General features: G+C 39.9%; 1 protein-coding gene and 1 pseudogene across 4 annotated transcripts in view; both read left to right on the top strand.

Moving 5' to 3' along the window:
• The window catches only part of Cecr2 (CECR2 histone acetyl-lysine reader), a 146,865-nt gene that overhangs the window by 70,417 nt on the left and 52,921 nt on the right, over positions 1-23,527 (top strand). The gene's annotated exons all lie outside the window — the stretch shown is intronic.
• LOC143397311 (serine/threonine-protein kinase 40-like) lies at positions 114-6,571 on the top strand (annotated as a pseudogene).

Here is a 23,527-nt window from a genome sequence, read left to right as displayed (position 1 = left end):
TCAGACTTCAAGCCAGAGCTAACCATGTAGGAGGATGTCATAAGTGAATAGTTGACCAGAGAAATAGATTTCCAGCTCTCTATTCCAGCCCTATAGCTGGGCACTCCTGAATCATGGCGGCAGGTGGGGTGGGGTGGGGAATCAGGTCTGCTGCCCCTGGGAAGCTGTACATGCACATCCATATTGGTATTTAATGCATATGACACAAAGAGCAAAAAACCTAAGTCTTTTCATTGACAAACTTTAGATGCTTCAAAATTTGAATTTCAAGCATAACTGCTGTAACCATTACCAGCTCCCTCCTAGAACCTTTGCTCCTACAGTCTTTATTTTCCCCTAGGGTTAACACACACTGATCCTTTACCTTTTCTCTCTTTACCTTTACCCTCCTGATCCACTTCAGATTTCATGGTTCTTCATTATAATTCCTTCCTTGCACATGGCCTGTAGTAATTATCAATTGGTGTGTAGCAGGGTGTAATATATGCAAACCTGTCAATTTAATACAACACACACTTAATTACTTAAAAGTTCCTGTGGATCAGGAGTCCATTCACAGCTTAATTGCAAACAGGGAAGTAGCTGAGGCTATGGTCTCATCTCAAGGCTCAATTGGAAAGGAATCGGCAGATCCAAAATCATCTTGTTTTTGATATCCATGTTTTCTTCTAGTTTTCATAGTTGCCTGTGAAGTATTTAATGCTTTAGTTCCCGTTTTGTCAAAAACTCAATCCTAAATGTTTAACCAATTTTTTTTTTTTTGAGTGGGGGAGGTGGTGTGTCAGGGTGTTGCTAAATGTTTAACCAATTTTTTTTTTTTTGAGTGGGGGAGGAGGTGTGTCAGGGTGTTGCTTGAATTGTGAATTGACCCCAGGGGGCTGTACCAAGCAAGCTACATCCCCAGCCCTATGCTAAATTGCTGAGGCTGGACTTGAAGCCCTCCTGCCTAAGCCTCCCCAGCAGGGATTATAGGTATGCTCCACCATGCCCAGCAGTGATTAAACAGTTTTTGCAACACTTTGATATCCTATTGTTTTACTATGAATGAAAATGCCACCTTTATTCTAAAATCTTATGTAAAGCTGAGTTTGTATTTAGTTTTTTCATCTACTTTGTATCATGTGAGTTTCATACTTTTTATATCACATTGTTGTTATGGTTCTATAACCTGCATTGTTTTCTGGATTTGCTAGTTTCTCATTTTATTTTACAAATTCCTGGAAGCCATTCTTGTAAGATACAATATAGGACATTAGCCTATTTTGTTCCAGAGTCCCAGGTAACATTCATTCAATGTCCTACATGTAGGATGGCATATATATATATAAAGATTCTGTATTGTCCCAGTGTCTTATTTATAGGAAAATCTGTAGTTTTTGTTCTTAATGATAATAAAGAATATATAAAGTTTAGATTAGGATTTCCAACATTTTAATGCACCTGTGTCAGTTTTGTTGAAAAATCGACCAAATTGAAAAATTAACTTAATAAGTTTGTTGGAATTAATTTTGTTTTCTTTCAAATACATGTTTTGGTCTGTCAAGTCTCCCACTCCCTCTTATTGTTTTGTCATTCATGTGAAACAGTATAGAGTCAGGGGCTTTTGAAGTTGTCCATATCAATAACTTGTTTGTTCTGTAATGAAAACTATAAATTACTCTTTTGTAGTTTCATAAAATCTGTCAGATATTGTGCTTCCAAAAATACAATTGAGAAATTTTTGTTTTCCTCAGGAAACTTTCTGAAACACCTTTTTGAAGAACACAGTAACAACTTTCCCTCAAAGCACTGTTATAAAGATACCCAGCTTGTTTAGTCTTGGCCTTGGAAAAAGTGCCTTTATTACTGTAACAACAGTGTGGAGATGGTTTCAAAGAAATTAATTGCTTATTCTAAGTTTATTCTAAGCTCTGTTAAAAAAATATTGTAATAGAAATATTTACTCTTTTATTTCTGAGGCCTATGCCATTAATACAATGTAGAAAATAGATAAGTGGCACTATTTCCATATTTTTTAAATGACAAAAAAATTTTAACACATCAGGAGTAAGGGTAATATTTCATGTAATATACATCTTAAAATTTTTGTTAATACCATTTTTGATCCCTATGTGGTTAAACTTGGAATTTTTTCCCTTTCTCCTCCTCCTGCCCTTCTTCTTCACCTTCTTCTTACCTTGTTGTTCTTCTCCCCCTCCCCCTCCCCTCCCCCTCCTCCTCCCCCTCCCCCCCTCCTCCTACCCTCCCCCCCCTTGTTCTTACCTTGTTCTTACCTTGTTCTTCTTGTTCTTTGTCTGCCCTTTTCTGGACTACCACACTGGACTAAGATTTCAGCTTCTGCTACACGACTTAATGGCACTAGTTTGGTTCAGTGCATGCCTTTCCTTCCTCCCACTTCTTCCATTCTCACTGCCTGCTTTACTCATATCTTCATTTCTTTCTTTGCTGGAGATTGAACCCAGGGCCTCAAACATGCTAGGCAAGTGCTCTATTACTGAGCTACACCCCCAGCCTCTAACATTACCAACCTCCTAAAATAGTGGGTGAGTTTTTAAAAAGATTTCCCCCTCTATTCTCTAAACTATTCTGTTTGTGAGTCAGTGTTTTTCAGGCCCCTTTCTCTTCTCAAATATTCACAGCTGATGGGGGCTTCCGGTAGAAAAATAAATTCAGAGCACTCCCTGTTGTCCTCCCCACCTTACTTCTGATTGGCGCTAGGACTCATTTAGCACTTAGCATTATTTGGGAAGCTCTTGACTGCAAGTATTTAGTGGTTTTTGTTACCAGTAGATGAATTTGTCCAGGTGAAGGAAATTAGCATTCCCCAGTCATTCGAAGTCTACTGGGATTCAGGCCTTCTTTTCTCAGATCACAGTCCTCTGTGCACCACAATACTCTGAAATTTGTCTTTCTTCCAGATGCTTGTTGTGTTTGTCCCCTGAAATAGAAGGGTGAAAGTGAAGGAATGATGCTTCTTCTAACAGTAGAAAAAAATGAAGAAAGTTTGGGAAGTAACTGATATTTTTGAAAAATACACATTTTCCATATGATCTTTATCTTAATGGGAAATAATGCCTAGAAGTTAGGTTGGAGTCATTTGGGAGGGTTTTGGGTGGTAAGCCTAGGAGTTTAAGTACATACCAATGTGGTAAGTTATTGGAATTTTTTGAAGTCTTCCAAACAAAAGTGATAATAAGAATGGGATCTAAGCAAACTTAACCTAACATTGGTTTAGTTTGTATGGAACATGGGAGACCAATTTGAAGTCTAGAAGTTTGATTTTCAGAATCATCCACCTTATTCTGTTCCCACTGTTATAATAGAAATACCTTAGACTGGGTAATTTATAAATAATAAAAATTTATTTCTCAACAGCTCTGGAAGCTGGGAATTCTGAGATCATGGTATTGGAAGATCTGTTGTTTCATGAGTGCCTATTCTGTTGATGGCATCTTCTCGTGTTGTTCTCACATGACAGAACTGGTGGAAAAGCAAAAGTAGAACAATGTGTCCTTGCATGACAGGAGAGATGAAGGACTATGCAGCCAGCTAGCTAGCTAATTTGTTTGCTTTCTTGGGTACCAGGGCTTGAACTCAGGGGCACTCAACCACTGAGCCACATCCCCAGCCCTATTTTGTATTTTATTTAGAGACAGGGACTCACTCAGCTTTTTAGCACCTTGTTGTTGTTGAAGCTGGCTTTGATCCTCCTGCCTCAGCCTCCTGAACCACTGGGATTACAGACAGTGCACTGCACATAGTGACCAGCAGCTTTCTGAAGCCTGTTTTAAAAAATGAAAACAAGGTCATACATCACATTCTGGAGGACAGAACCCTCATGACATTATCATTTCTCAAAAGGCCCCGCCTCTTAATACCAACACAATGAGGATTAAAGCTTCAACACAAATACAAACATACCAATATGTCCATTTTAGAGCAGTGGGAGTGAAGATAGAAAGGAATATATGGATTTAAGAATTTTTAAAATGCATTTCTTGGGGCTGGGGATGTGGCTCAAGCGGTAGCGCGCTCGCCTGCCATGCGTGTGACCCGGATTCGATCCTCAGCACCACATACAAACAAAGATGTTGTGTCTGCCAAAAACTAAAAAATAAATATTAAAGTGTTCTCTCTCTCTCTCTCTCTCTCTCTCTCTCTCTCTCTCTCTCTCTCTCTTTAAAAAAATATATTAAAAAATGCATTTCTTCATCATCCAGTGTTCTTTAATAATGCCTAGACCCAAAGCAGTGGTTCTCCACAGTTTGTTTCCTAAACCCATCAGTGAACTTCCCAGAGCAACACCTGTATTTGCTCTACCTGTAAATACTTAGAATTTATTTTTTTGGAAGAAATGTTTTCATGGATGTAGGTAATTGTGAAATGATTCCATATTGAACTTCAAGATAGCCATAAAATATTTCAGATGCTTTTTTTAAAAAAAATATTTATTTACTTATTATTATTATTATTTTTTTTTTTTAGGAGGACACAACATCTTTGTTTGTATGTGGTGCTGAGGATCGAACCCGTACCGCACATATGCCAGGCGAGCGCGATATCGCTTGAGCCACATCCCCAGCCCAGATGCTTTGTTTTTATAATGCTATCAGTATTTATGTTTTTACTTATTATCATCTTTAGAATAGCCAGGATTGAAGTTTTTTCATTCTAAGGTATAGTCTTAGGTTTCAAATCTTAGATTCTGGAGTCTTATTAACTTTTTTCAAAAATATTTACTAAATACTTTGTCAGAAGATAAAATTTTAAGGAAAGAGCACAAACCAAAAAATGAAGTTCTCCAAGGAATTTATTTAATTATGGTGGAGACAGAAAATGAATGCCTAGAACTAATAAATGATAAGTTAAACTAGGAAAATAAAACAGGCTATAAAGATTAGAGATGATAGAGACCTCAAGAAAGACAGTCAGCAGGCCATGCAGAAACTAGAGGAAGAGCATTATGGGTAGAGGAACTAATTCAAAGACCCTGAGGCAGAAAGATGCCCAGGATGTTGAAGGAGGAGGCAAGAAGCTGATATGGTTAAGTGGAGTGACAATTGGATAACAGTGGTAGGAAATGATGATTTTTGATCAGCAGGAGGTATCTTAGGTAAGGTCTTAAAGGACATAATATAAAGTTTGAGGGAGGCATTTGCCCAAAGGCATAGTCTAATTTAAGTTTAGAAGGCTCATTCACTGTTAAAATAAAGAACATACTTGGGACTGGGGTTGTGGCTCAGCGGTAGAGCATTCGCCTAGCATGTGTGAGGCCCTGGGTTCAATCCTCAGCACCAAATAAACAAAAATGAAGGTATTGTGTCCAACTACAACTAAAAATAAATATTAAAAAACATAAAGACCATACAAAGGTAGGAATAGGGAGTTCAATCAGGAGGCTTTTAAATAGTTGGAAGGTTAGACAAAGGGTCACGGAGAAAGTGTGAGAGTAGTTTTGAAGGTAGAGCCAATAAGATTTGTTAATTGATTTGATGTGTAAAGAGAAAAAGTTAAAGATCCCTCAAATCGAGGTGTGGTGGTGGTGGTGGTTGCTCACGCAGCTGTGCTGGGAGGTGGTGGTGAGTAGCTCCCAAGACTGTGGCCAATCCCTGGCCCTCCTGGACACAGTGCTGTGTTGAGCAGCCCCTGCTCCAGGCTGCGGGCTATGGGCAAGCAGAGCTGACAACCCGGGCAAGAACCCAGATTGAAGCTGAGAGCATCAGATAGAGGAGTCAGGGAAACGTTGGCCAGAGTGAAGGCTGTAGGGAGTGGGATTTCTGGAAATAATGCCAAGAAAGCTGGACCATTCATCCTTGGTCCCCTTTTGGGAGACTCACCAGTGCCAAGCATTGTGCAGTGTTTGGCAAGGAAATGTAGCACAGATGACTTTTATCAACTGAAGGGCCTTACCCTTGAGGAGAGGGAAGGGGGCTATCAAGGCATAGAGAGCCAAGAGAAGAGGCAAGGCAAGATGCTGCTGCACACCAAGTACTCTCTGCTCTTCCTCCTGAACACATAGGACAGCGTGGTCCACTACCATGGGCCCTTCCAGCCATTGGTCTTGGTACCTGGTGTGGGGAAGCTGAGTTGTGCTGAGCACTCCATCTGGTTTCTTGAGCCTTTGTCTTCCACCTCCCACACCTGCAGTCTTCATCCAGGATCTGGTTGGTTTGAGTGTGTGCCGCTCCTGAGGACAGTTCCATACCCCTAGCCTTGGCCCTGCTGGGTCCACAGCTAAGCCCTGTCTGCCCACTTACTTCTCAGGACTGCATCTGTGAAATCATTGAGCATAAAGAATCTTGCTGAATGGTTAAGAAGATGAAGAAGCACATCTGCCTTGTCCTGGACTGTCTCTGTGCACACGACTTCGGTGACAAAGACTGCTGACCTGATCAACCTGCAGCACTACGTCATTAAGGAGAAGAGGCTGAGCGAGCAGGAAACTGGTGGTTATCTTATATTGCGCAGAGACCTGAAGCTTGGGAACATGGTGCTCGATAAAAGGACATAATGGATAACCATCACTAACATCTGCCTCGGGAAGCATCTTGTGAGTGAGGGGACCTGCTGAAGGACTAGAGTGGGAGCCCTGCTTACATCAGTCCTGATGTGCTCAGCAGCTGGCCATATAGGGGCAAACTGAGTGACATGTGAACCCTGGATGTGGTGCTCTTCACTATGCTCTATGGCAGTTCCCCTTCTGTGACAGCATCCCACAGGAGCTCTACCACGCAAGATTAAGGCCACTGAGTACACCATACCTGAGGATGGGGGTGTCTCATCCAGAAACTGCTGGTCCTGAACCCTCAGCAGGGCCTGTCTGCCATTGATGACTGCAACATGGCAGTCCCTGTCATCTCTGAGTGGGCCTTTGCATGTGGTTCCTAACATTGAGGACCAGATAAGCAATGCAGATAGCTCACAGGGCGTGGCCCAGCCCAGGCCAGTCCCTGTCCCCAGCCTCGCTGGACAGCAGGGATTCACAGCCCACATGTGGGCTCCCTCCACACCTCCAGGCAAAAAAGGGAGTCCTCCTTGCTGGACCTCTCTGCTCCCAGCCCCTTGGGCCTCTGTTCAGTGATGGGAGTTCTTTCTAGACTTGGCTCTTTCTCTAATCTCAGTAGCTTCTCTGAGGTATTGCACATGCGTGTTAGCCTTGCTTTCTTCTCCATCCTTCACTTGGTACCCAAGCATGTGAAATACAATATGAAGGAAGCCTTTGACTGGGCTGGGGAGGGATACTCTGGGCCTGGCCAGGGACAGGGCCCTACTTGCATGCTGTCTCATCTTCACCCCTGGTGTTTGTAGAATGAACTGAGGGTGTCTCCCCTCCCGCCTTGCCTCAGTAAATGGTGTGTCTCCCCTGACAGACCCTGGCCAAGGGCTTTCATGGGCTGGGAGACTTATAGGTACTGGGGGACCTGCCTGCCTGGCCTGAGAAGAGCCCTGCTGCCTTTTTTGAGCCAAAATTTTGAAGTGGATGCCCATCTTTCCAGAAATGCTGTTCTCACCAAAATGCCCTCTTCTCCCCATTTCCCTCTCTGAATTTAGCTCTTTCTGGTACCAAGCAAAGACTCTTCCCTACAGGCCTACCTCAGAGAGGGTGAGTGTCCCCTTTGGGCAGTGTAAGGCCCTTTCTACCTTCCTTACTCTCCACTGGGGGAAGTAACAATGTTTCCCAGAGTGTGAGCTCTGGGAACACCCCCACCCCCAGGAAAAAAAATGACTCTGGGCCTGGCCTTGTGAGTGACCTTGGGCAAGTTCCCAAACCTCCTTGTGCCTCAGTTTCCCCATCTGGAAAAAAATGGGGCCACCTCTTGCCAGCAGTAGCAGGGCCACCCATGCCCCTTTCTTCCCATGTTCCCAATCCAGCACTTGGATGCCTTGAGCCTCTGCTTGGGTCTGTGGGAGCCCATATGAGCTTAACATTTATTCCCTGAGCTCATGAGTTCTGCCTCTAGCCCATCCGTGCAGCCGCTGAGTGCCAGGGCATGATGCTATGGGGTGGGGAGGACTCTTTTCTATATTTATTTGATAAAGAAAATTCTCTTAAGGGAGCAGAAATGTAGTCGGCCTGGGCTCCCAGCCCTGTAACTATCTGTTCTCTAGTGAGGCTCTGTGGCCTCGCCAGGGCCTGCCTTGGCAGAGCCTCTGTCCAGCAGCCCCTTGGGCTTGCTTTTCATATGTGATTTGTCTCCTTTTCAAAACAATATCTTCAGGTCTGCAAAGCCCTACCAGGTAAAGGTCAACCCATATGTCTGGTTATACTTCTGGTGAAACAAATGAGAGGAGATTGGGTCTGCCCTCACTGGTGTCACACACCTATTATAAAGAAAATGGAAAAAGTCACAAAAAAGTTTGTATCAAGACATATTTTTGTACTACATGGGGACTCTTCCTGCATGTCAGCAATAAAACTCCCTGATCTTGGGGCGGGAAATGCCCCGAATTTTCTCCTGGAGCAACTGAAAAAAGATCCTAAATATTGAGATTGAAGAAGTTAGAGGGGAGGGTGTGAAAATGTGACATCAAATTTGAATTTTGGTTACATTTTAAGTCCCTGTTTCATATTTAGTGAAGATATTAAGTGCAGGCATGAGATTGACTAGGCAAACTTTGGAATTCTGAAGAAAAGTGTGAGTGAGTTTGTCTTTAGCATAATGGATGGAGTTGGGTTGTTGTCTTTTTCCCTTGTTGGGGATCAGACTCCCCAGGGCCTGACCCTTGTGCATACTGGCAAGCACTCTACCTCTGTACCTCTGAGTACATTCCCAGCACATTTGATCCCCCACCCCTTTTCCCAGTACTGGGATTGAACACGGGACCCTCTACCACTGAGCTACCTCCCTAGTCCTTTTTATTTTGAGGTGGGATCTCTCTATGCTGCTCAGGCTGGCCTCAAACTTGTGATCTTCTTGCTCCTGCCTTAGCCTCCCAAGTAGTTGTTATTACAGGTTTGTTTCACCTCACCTGGTTTCCATGGATGGAGTTTTAAGCCATGAAGCTAAATGAGCTCTCAAGGCTCAGTATAGAGGGAAAAGGGAAGAAAGGACAGGGGAAGAGAGGAGTTTCAGAGACTGAGCCCCAGGAGTAGTTTCCAATATTTAGAATTGGGAGACTGTGGGAAACAGCAAAGGCTGAAAAGGAATGCTGGCGCTGTGCTATATGTGTCCTAGAAGATAGGAAAGGAAAATATTTGAGATAGAGGAAATAATTATCTAACCTAAATGCTGCTTTTATGATGAGAGCAGAGAAACATTCATTATCTTTGGCTTGGTTGCAGGAGAAAAGTAGGGATGAAAATTTGTTTTGTGTCATTAATATTGGCCATAAGATTTTGCACAGATTTTTGTTACTATCCTTTAGATCTTTGTCTTCATGGTTTTCCCACAAGTAAACTATTTTACCAGTTTTGAAACAGTTGCCTAAGAATTTCTTTAGGCCAACTAATGAAGTTTCTTAACTAGTAACACATTTTTATTCCTTTTTAAAATTTTGAGGTAGGGTCTCACCGAATGCTGAGTATCTTGCTTAAGTTGCTGAGCCTGGCCTTGAACTTGCAATATTCCTGCCTCAGCCTCCTAGGTCACTGGGATTATAGATGTATACCATCACACCTGGCAACTAGCACCAAGTTTTAAAACGTAATTAGGAAGGTGGGAGCACTGGGGCACATTTGTAATTGCAACTACTTAGAATGCTAAAGCAGAAGGATCTCAAATTTGAGGCCTGCCTGGGTAATTTTAGAGATACACTATCTCAAATAAAAAAGACTGGGGGTATAGCTCAGTGGCAGAGTGCTTGATCAGCATGCCTGAGGCCCTGGCTTTGATCCCCAGTAAGTAAAACACACACACACACAAACACACACACACACACACGTTATTAAAGAAAAATTCTAGTTCTTAAGTTGTCAAAGTGAATATTGTATTATAGTTAATGTGTTTGTGCTGCTTACATCTGAAAAATAGGGGTTTGATAGAGTATTTTTGCTCTGCAGTTCCTCTTTACCAGGGGTCAGTTTAGTGAATGTTGACAGCTACCAGCATTATTTTAGGCTTATGATTTTGAGAAATAAAAGTCTTATATTTTCATTTGTATTGGTGCATTATATTTACACATAATTGTGGAATTCATTTTCATATATTTGTATATATTCACAGTATAACAGTATAATTTGATCAGTTTTGCCCTCCAGTACCTTTCATTCATCCATCCTCCAGGACCCCTAGGAATAAAATTTTTATTTGGATGAGTCAGGGTTTTTCCTACTGAAAAAAAACCCTGACTGTCTGTCTCCTGTGCTGACCCTTTGGAGATTTCACTCTTCTACATGTAACTGTCATCAGAATACTACAGTATTTTACAAAGGCTATATATTTAATATTTTTGTTAGTACTACCTGGTGACCTATTTCTTTTTGTCCTCATATTCATCGTTTGAATTTTTATTTTTTATCTAAAGTATTTCTTTATTTTTCGGAATTCTTTTCATAAAAATCTTTCATTAAGTCTAATACCATTTTCCTAACAACATTCAAGGATTCTCACTTTCTCACTACTGCCCTCCCTCCCTCAGCTCCTCCTCACTGTCAACCATACTCTACAGATGTGGATAAAACCTAATTAGTTAACAATATTCTATTTTCCAGTCAACTTGAGGGCAGAGTTAAATGAGTGTGGTACTAATTCTTAAATGGTCAAAAGTTGGGTAAAGAATAAAATGAACCCAATTAGTTGTGAAGAAATGGAATCATTGTAAAATATTCTTTAAACCTCTACCCTTTTCAGACTCTTACAGTTTTTTTCTTTTATGAAAGTTGTGATTCCCCTTGGTAAGTGGAAAGAATGAATTATGAGTCTGGGCTCATTTTGTTTCTTAGTGGAATTGACAAGTAAAAAAAATGAACAAAAAATTACTGTATATGCTTAAATCTGCCTTCCCAATGAAATGGTAAAGTTTTTAGTGGCATATTGACTTACATACACTTTTCCTTTTTAGTGGTGCTGAGAATCTGACCCAGGACTTTATGGTTGCTTGGCAAATGCTCTACTTCATGTGAACTACATATAAACTTTGATACGGATGAAATAATAAGTTTGTATTTGGAAAATTTATTTGGGAGATTTTATATAAACACTTGAATTTTTTAAGTTTAGAAATAATTTTTTAAAAAATATTTGTTTTTTTAGTTGTAGTTGGACACAATATCTTCATTTTGTTTGTTTATTTATTTTTATGTGGTGCTGAGGATTGAACCCAGGGCCTCTCACATGCTGGGTAAGCACTCTACCGCTGAGCCGCAACCCCAGCTCAAGTTTAGAAATAATTTTGCCACTGCTGCTGCTTTTCCTTTCCTCTTTAGCTCCTCCCCTTCTTATTCCTGGAAACAGTTTCTTCACAATTTTTTTTCTTTCTTTCTTATTGTTGTTCTTGTTTTACAAGAGACAGGGTCTCTGTTGGCTCAGGCTGGCCTTAAACTCCTGAGCTATGAGATTTTGACTTAGCCTTCTAGGTAGCTGGGACTGCATGCCACTATACCCACCATTTTGAAGAATTCAAGTACAGTTTTCTAGAGTCCTTCATTTTTCTCAAGTTAAAAAAATATGCTTCTAATTATAATTTCTGAAAATTTTATCCCAGGTACCTCTTCATTTTAGTTGGATATGTTGGCTTTTTCCCCCTATAGTTTCTCTTGTAGATAATCTTTACAACAGATGCTTAATATGTTTTGTTTCAGGTAATTTTTTTTATTATATTATAAATCATTAATATCACACCCTCAGAGCATGCACTGAGTCATGGTAAAGATTTTCCTGTTTCTTTTAAAATGTATTCAAATAATTTCTGTAAATATCCAAATTTTTGTTAACCCAAATTGAAATATTCACGTGAGCTATTTGTAATAGGAAAAACTCAGTAAGCATTAACATTCAAGATAACACTATTTGTGAGATATAATTTTGCTTAAAAAATCTTTGCCTCAGCTCATGACTCCTTTTTCTGTAAAATAGTGATATTAATACCTACCTTGAATGGTTTTGTGCAGACCAAATAAACTAATGATATAAACCTGCTATATGCTCCCAAAATGGTAATTGCTGTTTATAAGTCCTTTTGTTTTTTTTCCCTATATTCAGCTTTTCTTTCTTTTCCATATCATTGTTAGACTGTTGTAACAAATAGTTCTAGAAGGTTTGTGTGTATGTTAACTATTGAGGATTGACCCCAGAGCTATTTTGCCAGTGAGCCACATTCCCTGGCCTTTTTATTTTTTATTGTGATAGAGGGTCTCACTAAGTTGCTTGGGGCCTTGCTGAGTTGCTGAGGCTGGACTGGAACTAGTGACCCTCCTGTCACAGCCTTCTTGAATCACTGGGATTACAGTCTTGCTGCACCACTCCTGGTGCTTTTTAAATTTTTTTTTTTTTTTAAGAGAAATTTGAACTTGTTCTCTAAAAGCAGCTATTGGGTTTTTTGTTTTTTTTTTTTTTCCTAATGTTTGCTTTTGCTTTGTTTAATATGTTGCTGGTCAAGGGCCCTGTCATTTTCCTTCTCTTGCCTAGCTTAAAAGAACTGTTCCTGTTTGATGTATCAGGTAAAAGATCTATAGTCAAACAACATGATAATCTTTGAAGCTTCTGCTTAGAGGTGTCATGTAGCACTACCACTCATTTCCTGGCCAAAGCAGTTTTCTTGAGCAAGTCATGTGAGCAAGCAAGCTATCAGTGATGGTGAGAAATACAATTTTCTTATCGGAAGACCAATAAAAACTTGTAATAACCGTTATCGGCTGCATAACTGTATTTGAGTAAGATACAGATAGATGATCATTAAGTCATTAAGAGACTATAATAAACCCCCAGAGAAATGAGCATCATGGAAATAACAAAGGGAATGATCTGAGATCTAGTGGTGCCTTCATTCAGCATTTCCCCAATGGGGCTGATCATCAAGATTCATCCTGGGCACTATAAAAGAAGAAAAGTTTGGTGCCCTTTTCCAGAACTACTAACACACTGGGCATGGGTGGAAGTTCAGGTAGAGCCTAAAATTTTACCTCAGTACATTGTTGTTGAAGAGTCTCCTCAGAATCTTAAGGGTTAAGAGGAAATAGAACAGATTGCATCATTAAAAATCAAATGCCCTGCCCTTCAAAATTTGAAACATGGGAGATTTCTAAGCTGGTTCAAAATTTTGTGTCCCTGAAATTTTGAATAGTGGATACCAATCTTTATTCACTCCAGGAGATCCAGAATGCTAGTGCAGGAACCAACCTTCCTGCTTTCTAGAATAGGCTGCTTTGTTGTTGATGACAAGGATCAAGAATGAAAACAGGAGCCAACAATCCAGAGGAGCTAGTGCTGCTTTTTATTCCCCACCATCTCATGAGATGTCAGAAGGAGGATTGCTGGGGATTCACCTGATCTTTTGAGATCATAAAGGATATAAAAATTGCCCTCTTTTGCATATGGCCTGTAGATTTCTGCCAAGAAGCAGTTTCTTAGAGGAGAGCCATTAATTAGGTTCTTGGTAGTAGAAGTAGGCAGAAAACTGGCCTTTAAACCTGGGGCTTGCTGCCTCCTCCCTCCCTCCCTACTCCCCTTTCCTTCTTATGGAGGTACTTCAAGTACAAAAGGATTTGTGGATAAAGAGGAGTATGCCCTTTTGCTGCTGCTGCAGCATCTTACTGAAAATAGGTAACATGGGCTCATGTGGTGGGATCTTCCAGGGAATCTAAAAGGAAATGGACACCTTGGGAATAAAATAAAGTATTCCAGTAGCTAAGGTTGTGAGAGACAGAAAAGACACACAGTGGAACTCAGACTTAGTTGGTGTTTTGCATTTGAGAGGAAGAATGGCAAAAGGAACTGAGAGATAGGCTTTGTGTGAATTCCTGAAAGCCCAGGAAAGTAATTCTTCTCTATGTTCAGTACAAAGCCAATGTGGATTGATGTGATTTTGAAAAAAGTAGACAACTTTTTTTTTTATCCAGTTATTTTGCTAATTTTAGTGGATCTTGATTTTTGTAAGATTTTGTGATAAGTTCTTTATCTAAAAACCTTACCTAATTGAGACCTTTGTGTATTGAGTATTCTAGATTGGCCAGAAGGAAAAATATTTGTAATTCAACCTATGCTCATTAAATGTTTATTAATAATTTTTCACTTGGCCTTCACCATGCAAAAGCTTCTTATTTGTGTCCTTTGTACTTTCTGAACCTTTTCCCAACAAAACCATGTTTGCCCCTTGGACTTCTCAGGTGGTCCCTCTATAAACCAAAATCAAATCACATATTCTCATTTTTTTTTTTTTTTTTTTTTTGTACTGGGGATTGAACCCAGGGGCACTTAACCACTGATCTACATCCTCAGTCCTTTGTATTTTGTTTAAAATTTGAGATGGCCCCAAGTTGCTGAGGCTGACCTCAAACTTGCGATCCTCCTGCCTCCTGGGATTGCAGGTTTGTACCAGCGTTCCTGGCTCACATGCTTTCATTCTTGCTTAGTCTGTGCCTTGTTCTTTTGTGATTGCTTTCAGATTACCAAATCAGACCCTTACTTAATAAGGTTAAAGACTTAGCAATATCCGTAGGTCTCAGTTCTCAAAATGACATCTTACATATTTAAATTGTGTGGGTCTCATGTTTCCAAATAGTGTTCAGCACTCACCACATTCCCAGTACCAAGAACCACTAACCAAGGAGTCAAGAATCAGAAGAAAATGAGTCAGTTTTGAGGGTATGATTTCTCCTACACCCAATGAATATTTTCTTCCTCAAGAAGGTATCCCCAAAACAAAAAAGGGGAGTTCTGGGGTTGTGGCTCAGCCGCAGAGCGCTCATGCAAGGCACTGAGTTTGATCTTCAGCACCACATAAAAATAAATAAAATAAAGGTATTGTGCCCAACTACAACTTAAAAAAAGTAGCCTGGGTGTCTCTCCATACCATAAGGCAAGGTTGGATACACACTGTTAAACTCTTGTTCTGTGACTACTTTGGAAGTATAGATAACATGCAGTTGATATATATTTGCACTAGCTTTTTGTTGCTGTAACAACTTAAGATAAATCAACAAAGGTTTATTTTGGCTTCCGGTTTTAGAGGTTTCTATCTATGGTAGTTTGACCCTGTTGGTCTGGACCTTCCTTGTCGCAATACGTCATGGTGGAAGGGCCTGCCAGAGGAGGAAGAGAAAGGAGGGGAGCCAGAGCCCCAACATCCCCTTTAAGGACATGTTTGCAGTGACCTATTAATTTAAAAAATTTTTAACATTTCATTCTTAGAAGTAACCTACCTTTTACTGAGTGCCTTGCCGCTGTCATCTTCCTTCTATTCACTTGCTGACTTATCTTTGTCTTTTGGCCCTTGTTCATCTCTGCAGCAGCATTCTGACTATAACTTTATCTATCATGTTGAATTGAAAATAATATTGTATGTTACCTGTCTTCACTTCTAGATTCTATGCTGTTTGGGAGTGGGCTCCCTTTTTCTTCCTTATACCCCCTCAGGACTTAAGGGGGTGTAAGTATGGTGCGTAGTATGTTTTCAGGAACTGGGGCTGCTTCTCAGTTGTGTGGTACCCCCTGCCATATGTCTATAATTTGGTATAATGACTGAAGTGATCCAATTGTGGGAACCTGTGATACTCAAACTCAAAGACTGCCATTGTCTGAGCTTTTTTTTTTTTTTTTTTTAAGTCTTTGTTTCTTGGGAGACTAGGATGCAAATATGAGCAGCTGGATGTAGATTGCAAGATTACATCCCACCTGAAGCTTCTAGGATTTCATCACCCAGATTGCTCTTTGTTGCCTCTTCCTTATTTCTGTTTATCTTATCTTTTTGTTTAACTTATCTTCTTTATTTCTGTTTATCCTGTAATTGATTGATTGATGAGTACCAGAGATTGAACCCAGGGGCACTTTACCACTGAGCTACAACCCCAGTCCTTTTTAACTTTTATTTTTAGACAGAGTTTGGTGGCTCCAAGTAACTGAGGCTGACCTCGAATTTGTGATTTTCCTGCCTCAGCTTCTCAAGTCACTGGGATTACAGGTGTGCACTACTGCACCCAGCTGCATTTTTTAAAAAGCAGGATTAAAAATTGTCAAGTTGTCTTGTCCTTTTTATTCCATCTCCTGTTAGTTGTAAAATCCTATTGGCTCTGCTTTTGAAGTCTTTTTCTTATATATCATGCTTCCTATTTCCACTGTCATCTGTGTAGCTCTGTCTAGTGAAAAACTTCACCTTTTCCCAAGACTAGATTAGGGATCTTACCATCTTATTTTTCCTCCCTGACAATGTGTTCTGCAGGTAATATCTAGGTTAACCTTTCAGGTTTGATTGATTCTTTTTTCCAGAAGTCTCCAGTGGCTCTTCAGTACCTAGAACCATTTCCAGGTAATCCAGTAACAAGCATATTGTGGCAGAGTGATTATGGTATGACGTTTGAAGCCTGGTGTTTTCTGGAGTAATTCTTAACATAAGTGCTCTAAAGTCTCCTGCTTTATCTTTAAAATTCATGCAAATATTTAAATCAAAATACCCTCCCCAACAATAAGTACCAATAGTAAAAACAACAAAGGCAAAACTGACTCTCCAGAAGCCGTGCCAATTTTGCCCTGTGATCTTCTGTATGCCCCTGCTCACACTCTGGAACCCAGGCAACAAATGCCCTAATTGGAAAATCTTGACCCCAGTGATGAAATCTAGATGACCTGACCTCATAGCTGAGGTTGTGTATGGTCTGTCAGGAACAACCTGTCTTTCCAGGTTTCTTCTCTGCATGGCCATGCCTGTCCAGTGTAAGTAGGAAGCTTTCCAACTTTTTTGGTGCTTAGGAAATGTTTGTTTCATGGGTATTTTCTTGTGGGACAAGATCCATGCAGCTTCTGATTTTTTTTTTTTTTTTTTAACCTTTTGGAGCCAGTTTAACTAGTATTTTCCAATTAACCTGACATTGTAGAGTTGTGGTCAGATTGAGGGAAAGAGCTAATCTGGTTCCCTTTGTTATTACACAGCATCATAGTCAGTGTCACAGCTCACAGCTGTTTCATGAGATGTTGAGAGGAATGGTGTGGTTGCAGCAAAGCAGCAGTACAGAATGTGCTAGCCTTTGGAGACTCCTGGGATAAATCCTTTGGCCAATGGAAAGTGTTATATTGCTGGTTTTAGGTCCCTCACCATTATATCCACTCCAGCTGATTTATACTTCACAGTCTAAATTGGCATGGCACATGCCTTTGGGATTAAATTAATTTATACCAAGTTAGAAAGCATCAGCTGCCAAATTCAGGGGTGCCTTCTGGAGGCCAGTGTGCTTTTTTCTTCCTGCATTCTAAACCCACACTCCAGGCATTCTCACTTGGACAGCAGCTGGGATTGCCCTTCACAGGCACCTGCTTTGCATCTCCTTTGTGTAAGTGTGGTTCTGGTCCCACACAGAAGCTAGATCTTTGACCCACATTCTACATTATAGTTGGTTCTGTGAAAATTAGGAAAATTTGTGACTCTTCCAAAATCAAATACAACAAACATGACTTTTTTTTTTTTAAAGAGAAAGTGAGAGAGGGAGAGACAGAGAGAGAGAGAATTTTTAATATTTATTTTTTTAGTTATCGGCGGACACAACATCTTTGTATGTGGTGCTGAGGATCGAACCTGGGCCGCACGCGTGCCAGGCGAGCGCGCTACTGCTTGAGCCACATCCCCAGCCCCACAACAAACATGACTTTTTAAAAAAGCGTTTTCCCCCTTCTCTAAATGAATTCAAAGGAATTACTGTGACTAAATGGTAGTAGTACAAATCTATGATCTTGATCCTTACTTGGAAGTGAAGAATTTTTTTCTCTCTTGATCTCCTTTAGCAAAAAATTAAAAAGAAGTTCTTCAGGGAATAGGAATTGACATACAAGAGAAAGTACCTGATTTGTTTTCCAAGCAAAGGTGTGTGAAGTGGGTGACTGTGGTTACATTAAAGGAATTTAATAGTATCCTGTGTCATTTGACTGCCTTTAGCTTGGAATTTATCTTCATTTATTAGGCAGGCAGGACTTTTTAAAGTGAACAGTTGCAAACACTTCTAAAATGTATGCTAAGCGCCCTCTATTCTGCTCCTTCTCATTGCCCAGGAGAGGTGGGGTTAGTCCCCTTGCTCAGTTTGAGCTCTTCCCCAGTTCCAATGCAGGACTGCAAAGATTTGTTCACCAGGGTGGAGAAGGTGGGGGGACGTTTAGCAGGCTTTTCCCTAATGAGCTGTGATGCCAGCTGCAAGGGGGCAAATCCTGTTACTCCTTTTCAGCTACTCTCTGAAGTTGCAGAGAGGCAGTGCGAACAGGGTCTCCCTTCTCTTCGTTGATCTGCTGCCTTTTCTGCTATTTTCTTTCTCTTTTCTCTTCTGTCCCTGAGCATCTTGGCAAAGTTCAGATTTCTGTGCTCACAGTTCAATGCTCACAGTGAAAGGAAAATACAAAAGGGGAGGAGAGAAAGTGAGAAGAGAAAGAAAGGTTGGGGCGGAGATCTTTAGGAGGGTCCCTCATTGCCTTTAGTCTAAGACTTAAGCTCTGGGTTGAACCTTAAGTAGTAAAGCTTTGAAGAACCTGGATTTCCACGTAGTTCTTTGGAGACAGTTTTATTTGCGCATGAACTCTGTAGGAGAATTTGAATTGCTATTCAAAAACTTGTGAATTTGGGAAAGAACACTTGTATCTTTTTAGTCTTTCCCACAAAGTATCATTGTAAGGAAAATGAAATAGTTATTGATATTTAATACAGCACTTACCATGTATGCTGGGAATATTATTGCCTCATTTAATCATCCCAGCAACCATTGCAGATAGACAACTTCTAATGTGAGGAAAACATAAAACAAAAATTATAAACAGTGGTTTATTCGTTAACGATTTTTAGGTGTAGAGTTCAATAGTGCCAGTTTTAGTAGGGTTTCAGTAGTATATTCACATTGTTGTGAAACAGATCTCTAGATTTTTCTCCTTCCTTCCTTCCTTCCTTCCTTCCTTCCTTCCTTCCTTCCCTCCCTCCCTCCCTCCCTCCATCCCTCCCAGTATGCAGATTGAACCCCAGGGCACTCTACCACTGAAATACATCCCCAGACCCACCCCACTTTAAGATTTTTTGAGGTAGTCTCAAGTTGTTCAGGCTAGCCTCAAACTTGTGATCCTCCTGCATCAGCCTCCCAAGTTGCTGTGATTATAGGTATGTGCCACTGTACTCAGCTGTCAGATTTCTGAAACTCTGTCCATTAAACTAACGAGAAATTTTAATTGATTACTCAGCTATGAAAATTGGGGCTGGGGTGGTGGCTCAAATGGTAGTGTGCTCGCCTAGCATGCGTGAGGCACTGGGTTCGATTCTCAGCACCACATAGAAACAAAATAAAAATATTGTGTTCACCTAAAACTAAAAAATATATATTAAAAATATAAATAAATAAATAAGTGAAATAAAGGTATTACTATAACTTTGCTCACTCATTTGGAACATACAGATACAGTTAACTAAGGAGAAAAAGAGAAGCAGCTTAGCTGTTTGAGCTTCATTACCTGCTCTGGGTTATAATAAGTTATAATGATTCTAAGTTTTAGATTCTGATGAGCTCTAGCTAGAGAGGAAACTTTCACTGACACATCAGAAGTTAGCTTGGGCTTGTATATTTTTTGGTGGCTTTTCCACATAGCTTATAATATGTTAAAATATCATATAGAGTTATACTTTAAAGTGAATTTTGAGCCAGGCACAGTGGTTCACACATGCAGTCTCAGCAACTTGGGAGGCTGAGGCAGGAGGATTACATTTTACTATGATCCTGTCTCAAAATAAATAGGGCTGAGGGTGTAGCTTAGTGGTAGAATGCTTCTGTGTTCAAGCCCCAGTTTTTTTTTTGGGGGGGCGCTTTTAAACTCAAACTTTTTTTTTTAAACCAACTTTATGAGTTAGTTATTGTATCCTAGGGATGGTAGAGTAGGTATATGGTAGGCAGGGGAAAGAGGTTGGAATATCAAGAATTCCTCTCAGTGCTTGGGTCATTTGAGAGACAATTTAGGCCTCTTCAGTTCTCCAGCATTGTTTTATTAACTTTTTTTTTTTTTTAAGTTGTTGATAGTCCTTTACCTATTTTATTTATTTATATGCAGTGCTGAGAATTGAATCCAGTGCCTTACACATGCCAGGCAAGTGCGCTACCATTGAGCCACAGTCCCAGGCTTCTCCAGCATTTTTGACTGTACACTTATAATAACTTTGCCCATTTGTTAACTTCCTAGGTCGTGGTTTTGCTTGATAAAGCGAACCTAGGTTTACTGGGGAAAAGTCTGTTAACCATACCCATTTAACTTAGCTTCCACAGTTGGGGTTGAACTCTTTGTATTTCTTACTGAGCTTGGGATGTTTGCTCCCAGTGTTTGCCAAGAAAAGTAGAATCGGCTGTGAAGCCTGGATTACTAAGACAGGCAGAAAACATGGTAAAACATATTTTTCCTTCTCTTTTATGTTTTATATCTCAGGCTAACAGATTTTATTAATCATAATCCTTGGTGGACAGTTTTCATAATTGGTCTCAAGTGTTTCGTTTTATTCTTTTAAAAGTAATAAAATTGGGCTGGGCTGGGGTTGTGGCTCAGTTGTAGAGCACTTGCCTATCATGTGTGAGGCGCTGGGTTCGATTCTCAGCACAGAGTATACATAAATAAAATAAAGGTCCATTGACAACTGGAAAGTATCTTATAAAGTAATATAAAAAAATAATTATCTGTGAAAACTGTTTCTAAATAGCAATTATAATGTCACTAGTATGGCTCTTTTGTACTTTTCTGTCACCCAGTCTCCTCTCTCCCATTGCTTATGAGACTTTTTTTAAAAATCCAGATACAACTTAAAAAACTACCTCAGATCTAACAAATAAATGAAGATTTGATGAACAAATTATTAATTCAACCAATGAGCATATATTTTTAAAAGTTTTATTTTTAATTAATTTATTTTTTTGTGGTATTAGGGATCAAACCCAGGGCCTTGCACATACATGGTAGGCAAGCACTCTACCACTGAGCTGAACCCCCAACCCCTTATTGTTTTCAGCTTATAATATACTGATTTAGAAGATAGTGTGGTTTTTAAAACAATTTTTTTAGTTGTAGATGGACACAACACCTTTATTTATGTGGTGCTGAGGATCAAACACAGTGCCCCACACATGCATGGCAAGCACACTTCCACCGAGCCACAACCCTAGCCCACAATGTGATATTTTGACATGTGTATATGTTGTATATGATCAAAATCTGTTAATCAGCATATCCATCACCTCAGATATTTATTGTTTGTGTAAAATACTCAGAATCTAATTGTTAAAATATTGTTTTCTCTGACTGCTGTGTTAGCCTTTTTGGTTTTTGGTTTTGGTACTGTGGAATTGAAGTCAGGGACATTCAACCACTGATCCACACCCCCAACACTAAGTAACTTAGTGCCTCACCTTGCTGAGACTGGCTTTGAACTTTCGGGATTCTTTTGCCTCAGCCTCCAGAGACGCTGGGATTATAGACGTGCTCCACTTCACCTGGGCTGTGTTAGCTTTTAATCTAAGACTATAAATTTGCCACCCCATGCAGGAAATTGAACCCTTTGCACATGCTAAAAGTGTGTGCTCTAATATTGAGCTACACTGCAGTGAATCTACTAGCTATTTTGAAATACCAGTTATTGTTAACTGTAGTTAACCCTGCTTACAATAGAACACCTGAACTTGTTACTTTTATCTAACTTGGTACCCAGTGACCAACCTTCCCCACACTTCTGATTACCAGTATTCTATTCTGTACTTCTGTGGGCATATACTTTAAGATAAACAGTTTTTAGACTTGGAAAGAAACAGTTTAATTGCATTTGATTTACTAACTTTGATTTCTATTATGTAAGGTTAGCAAGCTGTTCTTAATTTTGAGTTTCAAAGTCCATAATTTATATTTAAATAAAATTTGGTTTTAAACACAGTTTATCTTTTAGCCCTGAAGTTCTTAACTTTTATAAATCTTAGTTTTTATCTTGTTATTGAAGGTCCTCATTAGCTCTAATAGTCTGAAATTCTATTTGGGAACTTTTGGAGTGGGGGGGGGGCAGTAATGAAAGGACATATGTAGTTGATACTATTTGTAGAGCATTCTCACCAGAATTTTATGTGAATTTATATTATCACTGAATTCTAAATAGACTTATGGTTAGAAAGACATTATTCTTTTAGTATTAGGGATTGAGCCCAGAGATCCTGGGTTTTTGTTGTTGTTGTTGTTGTTTTCTTTTTGTTTTGAGACTATGTCTTTCTTGATAAGTTGCTGAGGATGACTTTTGAGTTTGTGATCCTGTTGCTTCAACCTTCAAAGTCACAGGCATTCATGTACCACTGTGGCTGGTGACTTAGTTCTTAAAGGTGGACGTGACCCACTCTTCCCACCAGTGACAATTAATCTTGTGTTTTTTAAATGCATTATAATCATAATCAATTAGTGGGACTCATTTTGACACATTCAAAAAAAATGAATGAAACATAGTTTTCTCTATTTCAATCCTTAGTACTACCCACTTTCTTCTCTTCCTTCCCCCTCTAATCTTGTATTTAAAGTAGATTGTTGAGTGGTTTGCCTGTATACCTCCAGGGGTGCTTAACCAGGGAGCCACATCCCCAGCCCTTCTTATTTTATTTTTTTGGACAATGTATCACTACATTGTTTAGAGTCTTGCTAAACTGTTGAAGCTGTCTTTAAATTCGAGATCCTCCTGCCTCAGCCTCCCAAGATGCTGGGATTATAGGTATGCATCACCTCACCTGGCACATTCTTTTAATACGTCTCGACAGGATTTAGAGCTAGAGGCATGAACTCTGAATTCTACAGATTTCCACAACTGAGCTCCTCTGCATGACATAATCATAAAATAATGTAACGTTTTTAGGAAAACAAGGGGCGTTTGCTTATGTTGGGAGTTACAATGTAAAGATTTAATTCAGAGTCTTTATTGCAGAAATTAAGTTGATTTGCAGATTATCTCATTTCAGTACATTTTATTTACCTATAACATTCTGAAGCTCTGTTTTTTTTCCATTTCTGTAGGTATTATGTTTGTTCATTAAAAACCAGACTCCACATATCTTCATGTCTTTCTCTGTTCTCACAGCTGCTTTTCAGCTAGCTGACTCTGACCTATTATCTTCCAAATGAATGGCATATCCTGTAGATGCACCTTCCAAATTATATATGCGTAGGAATCATGGGACTCTTGTTAACTGGTTCCAATTTGCATAAGTCAGTTGTGGGGCCTGAGGTTCTTCCATGTGTTAGTGTTGCTGCCACATGGTGCCCACCTCCAGTATTCTTCCTGGTCATTCCTGCGCACTGTTCTCAGACTACTATCCTGAGACAGAGAAACCTGGTCATGTCACTCTCCCCCTTCATGCTCAATTGCATAGAGGAGTAAAGTCCACACTGTGCTGTGGTTTTCAAGGAATAGCCATCTT

Source organism: Callospermophilus lateralis, chromosome 4 (genome assembly GCF_048772815.1).
Source record: "Callospermophilus lateralis isolate mCalLat2 chromosome 4, mCalLat2.hap1, whole genome shotgun sequence".
In the NCBI taxonomy this organism is placed as follows: domain Eukaryota; kingdom Metazoa; phylum Chordata; class Mammalia; order Rodentia; family Sciuridae; genus Callospermophilus; species Callospermophilus lateralis.
The sequence above is the reverse complement of the archived record's forward strand: the minus strand, read 5'-3'. Positions and strand labels throughout refer to the sequence as shown.